This window comes from Schistocerca piceifrons, unplaced genomic scaffold (genome assembly GCF_021461385.2).
Source record: "Schistocerca piceifrons isolate TAMUIC-IGC-003096 unplaced genomic scaffold, iqSchPice1.1 HiC_scaffold_530, whole genome shotgun sequence".
In the NCBI taxonomy this organism is placed as follows: domain Eukaryota; kingdom Metazoa; phylum Arthropoda; class Insecta; order Orthoptera; family Acrididae; genus Schistocerca; species Schistocerca piceifrons.
The window spans coordinates 1-13,204 of NW_025728767.1; the positions used below are offsets into that span (position 1 = coordinate 1).

A 13,204-nucleotide genomic window follows, 5' to 3' on the forward strand; every position below is an offset into this window, starting at 1 on the left:
TCGGCACCCAGATGGCCGGTATTGAATTTCCAATATGCCGGAAGAGATTTCGTGCGACAGCACGGCAACCGCAAAACGCACACGTAGCCACAGTGATCACTCACGGCGACAGGCAGAACTTCGACTGCACATAAAGCGCCTGTTAGCTCCCGTGAAACGTAGATCCTATCAATGCGACTGGCCCCCCTAGTAGAAAAGTGCGTATACTGCGTCATAATGGGATGGTAGTGACGCCACGTATCACGCAAGTCCACTGCATTTAAAAGGGTAGTCAGTTCAGCACATTTTGTGGGGGTGGGGTATTGGTCAGCAGAGGCAACAACACAATTAAAATCGCCACCCAATATGATGGGGCGAGCCGTAGCCAAAAAGGGGCATATGTCCGTGGTAAAAAAACGAGCGCGTGTGCGTTTTTGATCAGTCCCCGAGGGCACATAGACGTTGACAAATTGGACTCCCTCAATCACACACGCTAAGATACGACCATTTGGGAGAAGTTGGATGTCCGTAGGCTCTAAAGACGACTTATATAAAATCGCAGTGCCACAATTATTATCACTATTCAGATTGTAAACAACATCATAACCTGGGATATTGCTAAAAACGTCACTAGATACCTCTTGAAGAAGGGCAATACTAAAATTTCCATGAAATAAAACGTCTGTAAAAGCTGCTATCTTGTGCGCCGCTGAGATACCGGCAACGTTTAATGTCAAAACAGAAAACATACCCGTGGGGCGTGATTGCGTTGACATTTTAAGCAGATGGACAATACAGAGCAAGAGAAAAAAACACCAACGAAGTGTGATAAAATGCCGGACTTACACGTAAACGAACAGCAGCTGGCATAAAAATGGAAATTTCAGTAGGTCTTAAAACACTGTAGTGGTTAGTAGCAATTCTACAAAAACATGGCACGACAATACACTGGACGCAGTACAAGATACAGTAGTTTCCATGTCAAGGACAATGTAGGTCTTCGCACACTCTACTGGCCCCCCTCGTCCTCCTGCTGTTGCCACCACGGGCTGTGACTATCAGGTGGCGGGGGTGGTCGTGCGTCGCCCGCCGACTGGGCGGCTTCCGCCTGGCCGCCGCGCGATGTTACGGCCGGCTGTGACGGCACCGAATATTTGCGCGGGCGCTGTGGTAACTGCTCACTGCCCTGTTCTAATTTGCGCTTAGCAGCAGCAATGTCCTGTTCCTTCCCGGCACTGAGAAATTGTTTCAAGTGAGCAGTGTGTGCTCGAATCTTCTCTGTCCTGGCGGGGCTGCTATTACGGGAGGAACCCTGTGACATTGGCTCACTTTCACTGCCACTCTCCGTGGCTGGCGGATTCGCGAGGGCGGCCGGGTTCGGATCCCTGACCTGTTTACCCTTGCCCCGCTGGCGGCGTTGCTTTTTACTTTCCGCTGAAGGCGTTACAGTTTCGGCAGAAGTTGGCACCGGGAGGGGCGGCGGGGGTAAAGAAGCGTCTGTTGCCTCCACCGATTCCGATTGAACGGGAGCAGTATTAACAGGGAGTACGTCCCGTTCGTCATCAACCCGGTCGGTCGGGGCAGGCGGGTCCTGGACAACCTCCATTTCCTCCTGCCCGACAGTCGTGTTATTATTTTCCGCGACGGACCTGTCTTCGACAGAAGCAACGGCCGACGGTCGCACGGTCGGTCGGTCGGTCGGACCGGTAAAGGATGTTCCTGCTACAATCTCACTCATAAGGGGCACAAATTTATCGCTACCACCCACAACATCTTGGCGCGGTAACTGAACAGGCCGCCGTCGAGGGCAGTCACCCCTTAAATGTTCCGTGGAATGACATACGGCACATGTCGGCGGTTGCCCGATATATGAGATCTGTGCACGAACCCCACCGATTACAAAGTAGGAAGGAATATGTTGTTTCAGGTCCATCCGGACACTACGGACACCACTAGCAACTTTATAACGGTATGCACTAGACCATTTCTCCATCGTAATGTTCAGAACGTCACCAAACCGCGACAAGGCACGAGATAAAACTTGATCAGGGCATTCAGGTGGTACATTAAAAACACGGACAGTTCGAATTCCAAACCCTGACGCCACAATTTGCACATTACTAATACTGCCGTCTGCATGTTTAAAACGGCGACTGCCACCAAATTTAGCAACAAATTTTTCACACAAGTCCCCAGACGTAAATTTCAAGAACAAGCAATACTGAACAAAGTCCAATTGAAAGGTGTCTACGATTTCTTCCGGTATCTTTAAGTCTTCGAATAACCATTCGTGTATTTCAAATGCGGTAGGGCGGACAGCACTTCTATCAAAGACACACTGAACGGTGTTAGCTCTCGAAAATGTCGACATTTTGTTACTTACAAAACTTGAAAGCAGCAATCACGAAGAACGAAGCGCCAAAGTCCCGGCGACGTAAACAAAGCCGCAACCGTCCCGCTGCCCCGCGCGATGCGCACGGATACGCTGTCCGAATGCGTCTGGATGTGCTCCCCTAGCCTGCCTCGAAATGCGCCTGCCAGGTACGATCACCTTCCGCCGCTGCCGACTGGCGGGAAGCCGACACAGCGCGGCGTGGGGGCGCCCGGTTGTGCGGTGGTGGTGTAAAGGTCAGCATAGTTGCCTTGCAAGCAGTTGATCCGGGTTCGATTCCCGGCCACCGCAGCAGGCTTTCAGCTTTGCGGATGAGTACTTTTGCCACGCGCCGTTAAATTAATGTTCTTTCTCCCTCTTACTCGCTGCAGACCAGCCTACAGTGTGTCTCGACTTGTCTCGACTTTGCTCAGCTGACGCGAGAGCTGACGCTCTCCAGTCGGCCTATATCAAAACGACAAGCACGAGAAACGACTGAGAGAGGCAGGGAGAGGCGAGGCGGTGGACACACAGCACGCCCCTTCATTTCACGGTGGCGTCTCCCTCACTGAATCGGTCTGCAGCTGCGAAAACAAAGGAGAAAGAAAAATAGGAAGCAAAATTGCCAACAGTACCCTGTGTTCCCATGCGGTCACCCGCCCAAGCACTGACAAGGGCCAAAGTTGTTACACGTCGGCAATCGGGCATTTTCTTTCATTTTCTCTTTGCCGTATGAGAACCAGCGTATTCAACATATTGTGACCATTGCCGAGCGAATGCTGCAGCGCTTCCCGACGAGTCGGGTTCGGATCCTCTGCCAACGTCCACGCAGGGCGATGATCTTTTGGTCATCACACTCGCCAGCTGAAATCGGCGCTGCCTTTTCGTAGTAGTAAAAGCCTACTGGCCCGTGGGGGGATCGAACCCACGACCTTCGCGTTATTAGCACGACGCTCTAACCAACTGAGCTAACGGGCCTCCACGCGGACGGTTGCTCAGCCCTACGCTGGAAACACGTGGCATGAAGCCACACGCCACTTCTAGGGTCACCGTGTGTCTGCTTCGCCCGTATATGTTCTGCTGGCGGTCACGAAACAGTAGCTGTACTGCGAGCAGGACGGGAAACGGCAGCACGCACTGCTGAAACTTGAGACGATTCGTGTGGAAAAAATTCCGTTCCGGTACCGGCAATCGAGCCCGGGCCTCCGGGGTGATAGCCAGGCATCCTAGCCACTAGATCTCACCGGATTTGGGCGTCCGTTCGACGGATCGGATGGTCTCTCGCACATTTCGTGCCGAGGCCCGTGTCGGCACCCTTCTCTCTTTGCGAACGTCATTGCGCATACCGGCTGGCAAGGCGCGCACCTCAAAAGTCTCAGAGCAATGCTTTTGGCTTCATGCTCTACTGGGAGAAGAGGAAAAGGAAAGCTGTCAGTATCAATAACAGGAAGTGTAAATTTTCTCTCTGAAGCGTTGAAACGTTGTGGATAACAAACAAGAAATAAGTTCGAGCCCTAGCGACAGCACCACCGTGAGTCACAGAAAATTAAATGCCCCGGGTGAGGATCGAACTCACGACCTTAAAATTATGAGACTTACGCGCTGACTACTGCGCTACCGAGGCACGGGGCGGACCGTTGGTCCTGGGAACTGGGCAAGTAGCGTACCCATTGTTAGACGCAGAGATACTCTACTTGGTGGATAACGTGTTCTGTTGCTACACGTGCATTGCCGGCCCAGTTGATTGTGGTGGTGCTGCAGCTTTTGCAACGATGGGCAGTACTCCCCGTCGTTCAAGTTCATTGCCTCGGAGGCACCTGGACACAGCAACTTGTGAGGCCAGGCCGACGCCAGTCCGCAGAACATGACGCGAGCGTCCGAGTGGGGAACCGCACGTGCTGCGTTCTCGGTTCTTCTCAAGGGAATCCCGCTATACATTCTTGTGGATCGTGCATCTCAAGCGCGCAAGCCACACGGCACCGCGGGAAAAGCAAAACGATGCATCGGCCGGGAAACGAACCCGGGCCGCCCGCGTGGCAGGCGAGCATTCTACCACTGAACCACCGATGCTCAGACCAGTAGCAACCTTTCGCTGCTTCCCCAGCAGATGTCTCGAGATAACGTGGGACTGCCGTCAAGCGCCGTAGCATTCTGTCGATAAAATGCTGCAGACGCTGAATCCTGCACTGTACCGCCTAAAAATGCCGCCAGAACGCCGTCCTCTGCGTCCTCTTGCGTCGCCGGCGCCGACTCTTGACAAAGGGTGCGAAATGTGCATGGATACGCCGTGCGAATGCATCTGCATGTGCTCCCCTAGCCTACCTCGTAATGCGCCTAGGGCTACGATCACCTTCGGCCGCTGCCGACTGGCGGGAAGCCGACACAGCGCGGCGTGGGGGCGCCCGGTTGTGCGGTGGTGGTGTAAAGGTCAGCATAGTTGCCTTGCAAGCAGTTGATCCGGGTTCGATTCCCGGCCACCGCAGCAGGCTTTCAGCTTTGCGTATGAGTACTTTTGCCACGCGCCGTTAAATTAATGTTCTTTCTCCCTCTTACTCGCTGCAGACCAGCCTACAGTGTGTCTCGACTTGTCTCGACTTTGCTCAGCTGACGCGAGAGCTGACGCTCTCCAGTCGGCCTATATCAAAACGACAAGCACGAGAAACGACTGAGAGAGGCAGGGAGAGGCGAGGCGGTGGACACACAGCACGCCCCTTCATTTCACGGTGGCGTCTCCCTCACTGAATCGGTCTGCAGCTGCGAAAACAAAGGAGAAAGAAAAATAGGAAGCAAAATTGCCAACAGTACCCTGTGTTCCCATGCGGTCACCCGCCCAAGCACTGACAAGGGCCAAAGTTGTTACACGTCGGCAATCGGGCATTTTCTTTCATTTTCTCTTTGCCGTATGAGAACCAGCGTATTCAACATATTGTGACCATTGCCGAGCGAATGCTGCAGCGCTTCCCGACGAGTCGGGTTCGGATCCTCTGCCAACGTCCACGCAGGGCGATGATCTTTTGGTCATCACACTCGCCAGCTGAAATCGGCGCTGCCTTTTCGTAGTAGTAAAAGCCTACTGGCCCGTGGGGGGATCGAACCCACGACCTTCGCGTTATTAGCACGACGCTCTAACCAACTGAGCTAACGGGCCTCCACGCCGACGGTTGCTCAGCCCTACGCTGGAAACACGTGGCATGAAGCCACACGCCACTTCTAGGGTCACCGTGTGTCTGCTTCGCCCGTATATGTTCTGCTGGCGGTCACGAAACAGTAGCTGTACTGCGAGCAGGACGGGAAACGGCAGCACGCACTGCTGAAACTTGAGACGATTCGTGTGGAAAAAATTCCGTTCCGGTACCGGCAATCGAGCCCGGGCCTCCGGGGTGATAGCCAGGCATCCTAGCCACTAGATCTCACCGGATTTGGGCGTCCGTTCGACGGATCGGATGGTCTCTCGCACATTTCGTGCCGAGGCCCGTGTCGGCACCCTTCTCTCTTTGCGAACGTCATTGCGCATACCGGCTGGCAAGGCGCGCACCTCAAAAGTCTCAGAGCAATGCTTTTGGCTTCATGCTCTACTGGGAGAAGAGGAAAAGGAAAGCTGTCAGTATCAATAACAGGAAGTGTAAATTTTCTCTCTGAAGCGTTGAAACGTTGTGGATAACAAACAAGAAATAAGTTCGAGCCCTAGCGACAGCACCACCGTGAGTCACAGAAAATTAAATGCCCCGGGTGAGGATCGAACTCACGACCTTAAAATTATGAGACTTACGCGCTGACTACTGCGCTACCGAGGCACGGGGCGGACCGTTGGTCCTGGGAACTGGGCAAGTAGCGTACCCATTGTTAGACGCAGAGATACTCTACTTGGTGGATAACGTGTTCTGTTGCTACACGTGCATTGCCGGCCCAGTTGATTGTGGTGGTGCTGCAGCTTTTGCAACGATGGGCAGTACTCCCCGTCGTTCAAGTTCATTGCCTCGGAGGCACCTGGACACAGCAACTTGTGAGGCCAGGCCGACGCCAGTCCGCAGAACATGACGCGAGCGTCCGAGTGGGGAACCGCACGTGCTGCGTTCTCGGTTCTTCTCAAGGGAATCCCGCTATACATTCTTGTGGATCGTGCATCTCAAGCGCGCAAGCCACACGGCACCGCGGGAAAAGCAAAACGATGCATCGGCCGGGAAACGAACCCGGGCCGCCCGCGTGGCAGGCGAGCATTCTACCACTGAACCACCGATGCTCAGACCAGTAGCAACCTTTCGCTGCTTCCCCAGCAGATGTCTCGAGATAACGTGGGACTGCCGTCAAGCGCCGTAGCATTCTGTCGATAAAATGCTGCAGACGCTGAATCCTGCACTGTACCGCCTAAAAATGCCGCCAGAACGCCGTCCTCTGCGTCCTCTTGCGTCGCCGGCGCCGACTCTTGACAAAGGGTGCGAAATGTGCATGGATACGCCGTGCGAATGCATCTGCATGTGCTCCCCTAGCCTACCTCGTAATGCGCCTAGGGCTACGATCACCTTCGGCCGCTGCCGACTGGCGGGAAGCCGACACAGCGCGGCGTGGGGGCGCCCGGTTGTGCGGTGGTGGTGTAAAGGTCAGCATAGTTGCCTTGCAAGCAGTTGATCCGGGTTCGATTCCCGGCCACCGCAGCAGGCTTTCAGCTTTGCGTATGAGTACTTTTGCCACGCGCCGTTAAATTAATGTTCTTTCTCCCTCTTACTCGCTGCAGACCAGCCTACAGTGTGTCTCGACTTGTCTCGACTTTGCTCAGCTGACGCGAGAGCTGACGCTCTCCAGTCGGCCTATATCAAAACGACAAGCACGAGAAACGACTGAGAGAGGCAGGGAGAGGCGAGGCGGTGGACACACAGCACGCCCCTTCATTTCACGGTGGCGTCTCCCTCACTGAATCGGTCTGCAGCTGCGAAAACAAAGGAGAAAGAAAAATAGGAAGCAAAATTGCCAACAGTACCCTGTGTTCCCATGCGGTCACCCGCCCAAGCACTGACAAGGGCCAAAGTTGTTACACGTCGGCAATCGGGCATTTTCTTTCATTTTCTCTTTGCCGTATGAGAACCAGCGTATTCAACATATTGTGACCATTGCCGAGCGAATGCTGCAGCGCTTCCCGACGAGTCGGGTTCGGATCCTCTGCCAACGTCCACGCAGGGCGATGATCTTTTGGTCATCACACTCGCCAGCTGAAATCGGCGCTGCCTTTTCGTAGTAGTAAAAGCCTACTGGCCCGTGGGGGGATCGAACCCACGACCTTCGCGTTATTAGCATGACGCTCTAACCAACTGAGCTAACGGGCCTCCACGCCGACGGTTGCTCAGCCCTACGCTGGAAACACGTGGCATGAAGCCACACGCCACTTCTAGGGTCACCGTGTGTCTGCTTCGCCCGTATATGTTCTGCTGGCGGTCACGAAACAGTAGCTGTACTGCGAGCAGGACGGGAAACGGCAGCACGCACTGCTGAAACTTGAGACGATTCGTGTGGAAAAAATTCCGTTCCGGTACCGGCAATCGAGCCCGGGCCTCCGGGGTGATAGCCAGGCATCCTAGCCACTAGATCTCACCGGATTTGGGCGTCCGTTCGACGGATCGGATGGTCTCTCGCACATTTCGTGCCGAGGCCCGTGTCGGCACCCTTCTCTCTTTGCGAACGTCATTGCGCATACCGGCTGGCAAGGCGCGCACCTCAAAAGTCTCAGAGCAATGCTTTTGGCTTCATGCTCTACTGGGAGAAGAGGAAAAGGAAAGCTGTCAGTATCAATAACAGGAAGTGTAAATTTTCTCTCTGAAGCGTTGAAACGTTGTGGATAACAAACAAGAAATAAGTTCGAGCCCTAGCGACAGCACCACCGTGAGTCACAGAAAATTAAATGCCCCGGGTGAGGATCGAACTCACGACCTTAAAATTATGAGACTTACGCGCTGACTACTGCGCTACCGAGGCACGGGGCGGACCGTTGGTCCTGGGAACTGGGCAAGTAGCGTACCCATTGTTAGACGCAGAGATACTCTACTTGGTGGATAACGTGTTCTGTTGCTACACGTGCATTGCCGGCCCAGTTGATTGTGGTGGTGCTGCAGCTTTTGCAACGATGGGCAGTACTCCCCGTCGTTCAAGTTCATTGCCTCGGAGGCACCTGGACACAGCAACTTGTGAGGCCAGGCCGACGCCAGTCCGCAGAACATGACGCGAGCGTCCGAGTGGGGAACCGCACGTGCTGCGTTCTCGGTTCTTCTCAAGGGAATCCCGCTATACATTCTTGTGGATCGTGCATCTCAAGCGCGCAAGCCACACGGCACCGCGGGAAAAGCAAAACGATGCATCGGCCGGGAAACGAACCCGGGCCGCCCGCGTGGCAGGCGAGCATTCTACCACTGAACCACCGATGCTCAGACCAGTAGCAACCTTTCGCTGCTTCCCCAGCAGATGTCTCGAGATAACGTGGGACTGCCGTCAAGCGCCGTAGCATTCTGTCGATAAAATGCTGCAGACGCTGAATCCTGCACTGTACCGCCTAAAAATGCCGCCAGAACGCCGTCCTCTGCGTCCTCTTGCGTCGCCGGCGCCGACTCTTGACAAAGGGTGCGAAATGTGCATGGATACGCCGTGCGAATGCATCTGCATGTGCTCCCCTAGCCTACCTCGTAATGCGCCTAGGGCTACGATCACCTTCGGCCGCTGCCGACTGGCGGGAAGCCGACACAGCGCGGCGTGGGGGCGCCCGGTTGTGCGGTGGTGGTGTAAAGGTCAGCATAGTTGCCTTGCAAGCAGTTGATCCGGGTTCGATTCCCGGCCACCGCAGCAGGCTTTCAGCTTTGCGTATGAGTACTTTTGCCACGCGCCGTTAAATTAATGTTCTTTCTCCCTCTTACTCGCTGCAGACCAGCCTACAGTGTGTCTCGACTTGTCTCGACTTTGCTCAGCTGACGCGAGAGCTGACGCTCTCCAGTCGGCCTATATCAAAACGACAAGCACGAGAAACGACTGAGAGAGGCAGGGAGAGGCGAGGCGGTGGACACACAGCACGCCCCTTCATTTCACGGTGGCGTCTCCCTCACTGAATCGGTCTGCAGCTGCGAAAACAAAGGAGAAAGAAAAATAGGAAGCAAAATTGCCAACAGTACCCTGTGTTCCCATGCGGTCACCCGCCCAAGCACTGACAAGGGCCAAAGTTGTTACACGTCGGCAATCGGGCATTTTCTTTCATTTTCTCTTTGCCGTATGAGAACCAGCGTATTCAACATATTGTGACCATTGCCGAGCGAATGCTGCAGCGCTTCCCGACGAGTCGGGTTCGGATCCTCTGCCAACGTCCACGCAGGGCGATGATCTTTTGGTCATCACACTCGCCAGCTGAAATCGGCGCTGCCTTTTCGTAGTAGTAAAAGCCTACTGGCCCGTGGGGGGATCGAACCCACGACCTTCGCGTTATTAGCACGACGCTCTAACCAACTGAGCTAACGGGCCTCCACGCCGACGGTTGCTCAGCCCTACGCTGGAAACACGTGGCATGAAGCCACACGCCACTTCTAGGGTCACCGTGTGTCTGCTTCGCCCGTATATGTTCTGCTGGCGGTCACGAAACAGTAGCTGTACTGCGAGCAGGACGGGAAACGGCAGCACGCACTGCTGAAACTTGAGACGATTCGTGTGGAAAAAATTCCGTTCCGGTACCGGCAATCGAGCCCGGGCCTCCGGGGTGATAGCCAGGCATCCTAGCCACTAGATCTCACCGGATTTGGGCGTCCGTTCGACGGATCGGATGGTCTCTCGCACATTTCGTGCCGAGGCCCGTGTCGGCACCCTTCTCTCTTTGCGAACGTCATTGCGCATACCGGCTGGCAAGGCGCGCACCTCAAAAGTCTCAGAGCAATGCTTTTGGCTTCATGCTCTACTGGGAGAAGAGGAAAAGGAAAGCTGTCAGTATCAATAACAGGAAGTGTAAATTTTCTCTCTGAAGCGTTGAAACGTTGTGGATAAGAAACAAGAAATAAGTTCGAGCCCTAGCGACAGCACCACCGTGAGTCACAGAAAATTAAATGCCCCGGGTGAGGATCGAACTCACGACCTTAAAATTATGAGACTTACGCGCTGACTACTGCGCTACCGAGGCACGGGGCGGACCGTTGGTCCTGGGAACTGGGCAAGTAGCGTACCCATTGTTAGACGCAGAGATACTCTACTTGGTGGATAACGTGTTCTGTTGCTACACGTGCATTGCCGGCCCAGTTGATTGTGGTGGTGCTGCAGCTTTTGCAACGATGGGCAGTACTCCCCGTCGTTCAAGTTCATTGCCTCGGAGGCACCTGGACACAGCAACTTGTGAGGCCAGGCCGACGCCAGTCCGCAGAACATGACGCGAGCGTCCGAGTGAGGAACCGCACGTGCTGCGTTCTCGGTTCTTCTCAAGGGAATCCCGCTATACATTCTTGTGGATCGTGCATCTCAAGCGCGCAAGCCACACGGCACCGCGGGAAAAGCAAAACGATGCATCGGCCGGGAAACGAACCCGGGCCGCCCGCGTGGCAGGCGAGCATTCTACCACTGAACCACCGATGCTCAGACCAGTAGCAACCTTTCGCTGCTTCCCCAGCAGATGTCTCGAGATAACGTGGGACTGCCGTCAAGCGCCGTAGCATTCTGTCGATAAAATGCTGCAGACGCTGAATCCTGCACTGTACCGCCTAAAAATGCCGCCAGAACGCCGTCCTCTGCGTCCTCTTGCGTCGCCGGCGCCGACTCTTGACAAAGGGTGCGAAATGTGCATGGATACGCCGTGCGAATGCATCTGCATGTGCTCCCCTAGCCTACCTCGTAATGCGCCTAGGGCTACGATCACCTTCGGCCGCTGCCGACTGGCGGGAAGCCGACACAGCGCGGCGTGGGGGCGCCCGGTTGTGCGGTGGTGGTGTAAAGGTCAGCATAGTTGCCTTGCAAGCAGTTGATCCGGGTTCGATTCCCGGCCACCGCAGCAGGCTTTCAGCTTTGCGTATGAGTACTTTTGCCACGCGCCGTTAAATTAATGTTCTTTCTCCCTCTTACTCGCTGCAGACCAGCCTACAGTGTGTCTCGACTTGTCTCGACTTTGCTCAGCTGACGCGAGAGCTGACGCTCTCCAGTCGGCCTATATCAAAACGACAAGCACGAGAAACGACTGAGAGAGGCAGGGAGAGGCGAGGCGGTGGACACACAGCACGCCCCTTCATTTCACGGTGGCGTCTCCCTCACTGAATCGGTCTGCAGCTGCGAAAACAAAGGAGAAAGAAAAATAGGAAGCAAAATTGCCAACAGTACCCTGTGTTCCCATGCGGTCACCCGCCCAAGCACTGACAAGGGCCAAAGTTGTTACACGTCGGCAATCGGGCATTTTCTTTCATTTTCTCTTTGCCGTATGAGAACCAGCGTATTCAACATATTGTGACCATTGCCGAGCGAATGCTGCAGCGCTTCCCGACGAGTCGGGTTCGGATCCTCTGCCAACGTCCACGCAGGGCGATGATCTTTTGGTCATCACACTCGCCAGCTGAAATCGGCGCTGCCTTTTCGTAGTAGTAAAAGCCTACTGGCCCGTGGGGGGATCGAACCCACGACCTTCGCGTTATTAGCACGACGCTCTAACCAACTGAGCTAACGGGCCTCCACGCGGACGGTTGCTCAGCCCTACGCTGGAAACACGTGGCATGAAGCCACACGCCACTTCTAGGGTCACCGTGTGTCTGCTTCGCCCGTATATGTTCTGCTGGCGGTCACGAAACAGTAGCTGTACTGCGAGCAGGACGGGAAACGGCAGCACGCACTGCTGAAACTTGAGACGATTCGTGTGGAAAAAATTCCGTTCCGGTACCGGCAATCGAGCCCGGGCCTCCGGGGTGATAGCCAGGCATCCTAGCCACTAGATCTCACCGGATTTGGGCGTCCGTTCGACGGATCGGATGGTCTCTCGCACATTTCGTGCCGAGGCCCGTGTCGGCACCCTTCTCTCTTTGCGAACGTCATTGCGCATACCGGCTGGCAAGGCGCGCACCTCAAAAGTCTCAGAGCAATGCTTTTGGCTTCATGCTCTACTGGGAGAAGAGGAAAAGGAAAGCTGTCAGTATCAATAACAGGAAGTGTAAATTTTCTCTCTGAAGCGTTGAAACGTTGTGGATAACAAACAAGAAATAAGTTCGAGCCCTAGCGACAGCACCACCGTGAGTCACAGAAAATTAAATGCCCCGGGTGAGGATCGAACTCACGACCTTAAAATTATGAGACTTACGCGCTGACTACTGCGCTACCGAGGCACGGGGCGGACCGTTGGTCCTGGGAACTGGGCAAGTAGCGTACCCATTGTTAGACGCAGAGATACTCTACTTGGTGGATAACGTGTTCTGTTGCTACACGTGCATTGCCGGCCCAGTTGATTGTGGTGGTGCTGCAGCTTTTGCAACGATGGGCAGTACTCCCCGTCGTTCAAGTTCATTGCCTCGGAGGCACCTGGACACAGCAACTTGTGAGGCCAGGCCGACGCCAGTCCGCAGAACATGACGCGAGCGTCCGAGTGGGGAACCGCACGTGCTGCGTTCTCGGTTCTTCTCAAGGGAATCCCGCTATACATTCTTGTGGATCGTGCATCTCAAGCGCGCAAGCCACACGGCACCGCGGGAAAAGCAAAACGATGCATCGGCCGGGAAACGAACCCGGGCCGCCCGCGTGGCAGGCGAGCATTCTACCACTGAACCACCGATGCTCAGACCAGTAGCAACCTTTCGCTGCTTCCCCAGCAGATGTCTCGAGATAACGTGGGACTGCCGTCAAGCGCCGTAGCATTCTGTCGATAAAATGCTGCAGACG

At 54.9% G+C, this 13,204-nt stretch overlaps 20 non-coding genes across 20 annotated transcripts; 5 read left to right on the top strand and 15 right to left on the bottom strand.

The window, feature by feature from the left end:
• Positions 1–2,590: 2,590 nt before the first annotated feature.
• On the top strand, positions 2,591–2,662 carry Trnaa-ugc. Its single transcript has one exon. It is a non-coding gene; the product is annotated as a tRNA-Ala (tRNA).
• Positions 2,663–3,254: 592 nt separating this feature from the next.
• Positions 3,255–3,328, bottom strand: Trnai-aau. Its single transcript has one exon. It is a non-coding gene; the product is annotated as a tRNA-Ile (tRNA).
• A 573-nt stretch (positions 3,329–3,901) lies between these two features.
• On the bottom strand, positions 3,902–3,974 carry Trnam-cau. The gene has a single exon. It is a non-coding gene; the product is annotated as a tRNA-Met (tRNA).
• Positions 3,975–4,349: 375 nt separating this feature from the next.
• Positions 4,350–4,420, bottom strand: Trnag-gcc. Its single transcript has one exon. It is a non-coding gene; the product is annotated as a tRNA-Gly (tRNA).
• A 340-nt stretch (positions 4,421–4,760) lies between these two features.
• Positions 4,761–4,832, top strand: Trnaa-ugc. Its single transcript has one exon. It is a non-coding gene; the product is annotated as a tRNA-Ala (tRNA).
• Positions 4,833–5,424: 592 nt separating this feature from the next.
• Trnai-aau lies at positions 5,425–5,498 on the bottom strand. Its single transcript has one exon. It is a non-coding gene; the product is annotated as a tRNA-Ile (tRNA).
• Positions 5,499–6,071: 573 nt separating this feature from the next.
• Trnam-cau lies at positions 6,072–6,144 on the bottom strand. Its single transcript has one exon. It is a non-coding gene; the product is annotated as a tRNA-Met (tRNA).
• A 375-nt stretch (positions 6,145–6,519) lies between these two features.
• Trnag-gcc lies at positions 6,520–6,590 on the bottom strand. The gene has a single exon. It is a non-coding gene; the product is annotated as a tRNA-Gly (tRNA).
• Positions 6,591–6,930: 340 nt separating this feature from the next.
• Trnaa-ugc lies at positions 6,931–7,002 on the top strand. The gene has a single exon. It is a non-coding gene; the product is annotated as a tRNA-Ala (tRNA).
• A 592-nt stretch (positions 7,003–7,594) lies between these two features.
• Positions 7,595–7,668, bottom strand: Trnai-aau. Its single transcript has one exon. It is a non-coding gene; the product is annotated as a tRNA-Ile (tRNA).
• Positions 7,669–8,241: 573 nt separating this feature from the next.
• Positions 8,242–8,314, bottom strand: Trnam-cau. Its single transcript has one exon. It is a non-coding gene; the product is annotated as a tRNA-Met (tRNA).
• A 375-nt stretch (positions 8,315–8,689) lies between these two features.
• Trnag-gcc lies at positions 8,690–8,760 on the bottom strand. The gene has a single exon. It is a non-coding gene; the product is annotated as a tRNA-Gly (tRNA).
• Positions 8,761–9,100: 340 nt separating this feature from the next.
• Positions 9,101–9,172, top strand: Trnaa-ugc. Its single transcript has one exon. It is a non-coding gene; the product is annotated as a tRNA-Ala (tRNA).
• A 592-nt stretch (positions 9,173–9,764) lies between these two features.
• Positions 9,765–9,838, bottom strand: Trnai-aau. The gene has a single exon. It is a non-coding gene; the product is annotated as a tRNA-Ile (tRNA).
• A 573-nt stretch (positions 9,839–10,411) lies between these two features.
• Positions 10,412–10,484, bottom strand: Trnam-cau. Its single transcript has one exon. It is a non-coding gene; the product is annotated as a tRNA-Met (tRNA).
• Positions 10,485–10,859: 375 nt separating this feature from the next.
• Positions 10,860–10,930, bottom strand: Trnag-gcc. The gene has a single exon. It is a non-coding gene; the product is annotated as a tRNA-Gly (tRNA).
• Positions 10,931–11,270: 340 nt separating this feature from the next.
• Trnaa-ugc lies at positions 11,271–11,342 on the top strand. The gene has a single exon. It is a non-coding gene; the product is annotated as a tRNA-Ala (tRNA).
• Positions 11,343–11,934: 592 nt separating this feature from the next.
• On the bottom strand, positions 11,935–12,008 carry Trnai-aau. Its single transcript has one exon. It is a non-coding gene; the product is annotated as a tRNA-Ile (tRNA).
• Positions 12,009–12,581: 573 nt separating this feature from the next.
• Positions 12,582–12,654, bottom strand: Trnam-cau. Its single transcript has one exon. It is a non-coding gene; the product is annotated as a tRNA-Met (tRNA).
• A 375-nt stretch (positions 12,655–13,029) lies between these two features.
• Trnag-gcc lies at positions 13,030–13,100 on the bottom strand. The gene has a single exon. It is a non-coding gene; the product is annotated as a tRNA-Gly (tRNA).
• Between the last annotated feature and the right edge of the window lie 104 nt (positions 13,101–13,204).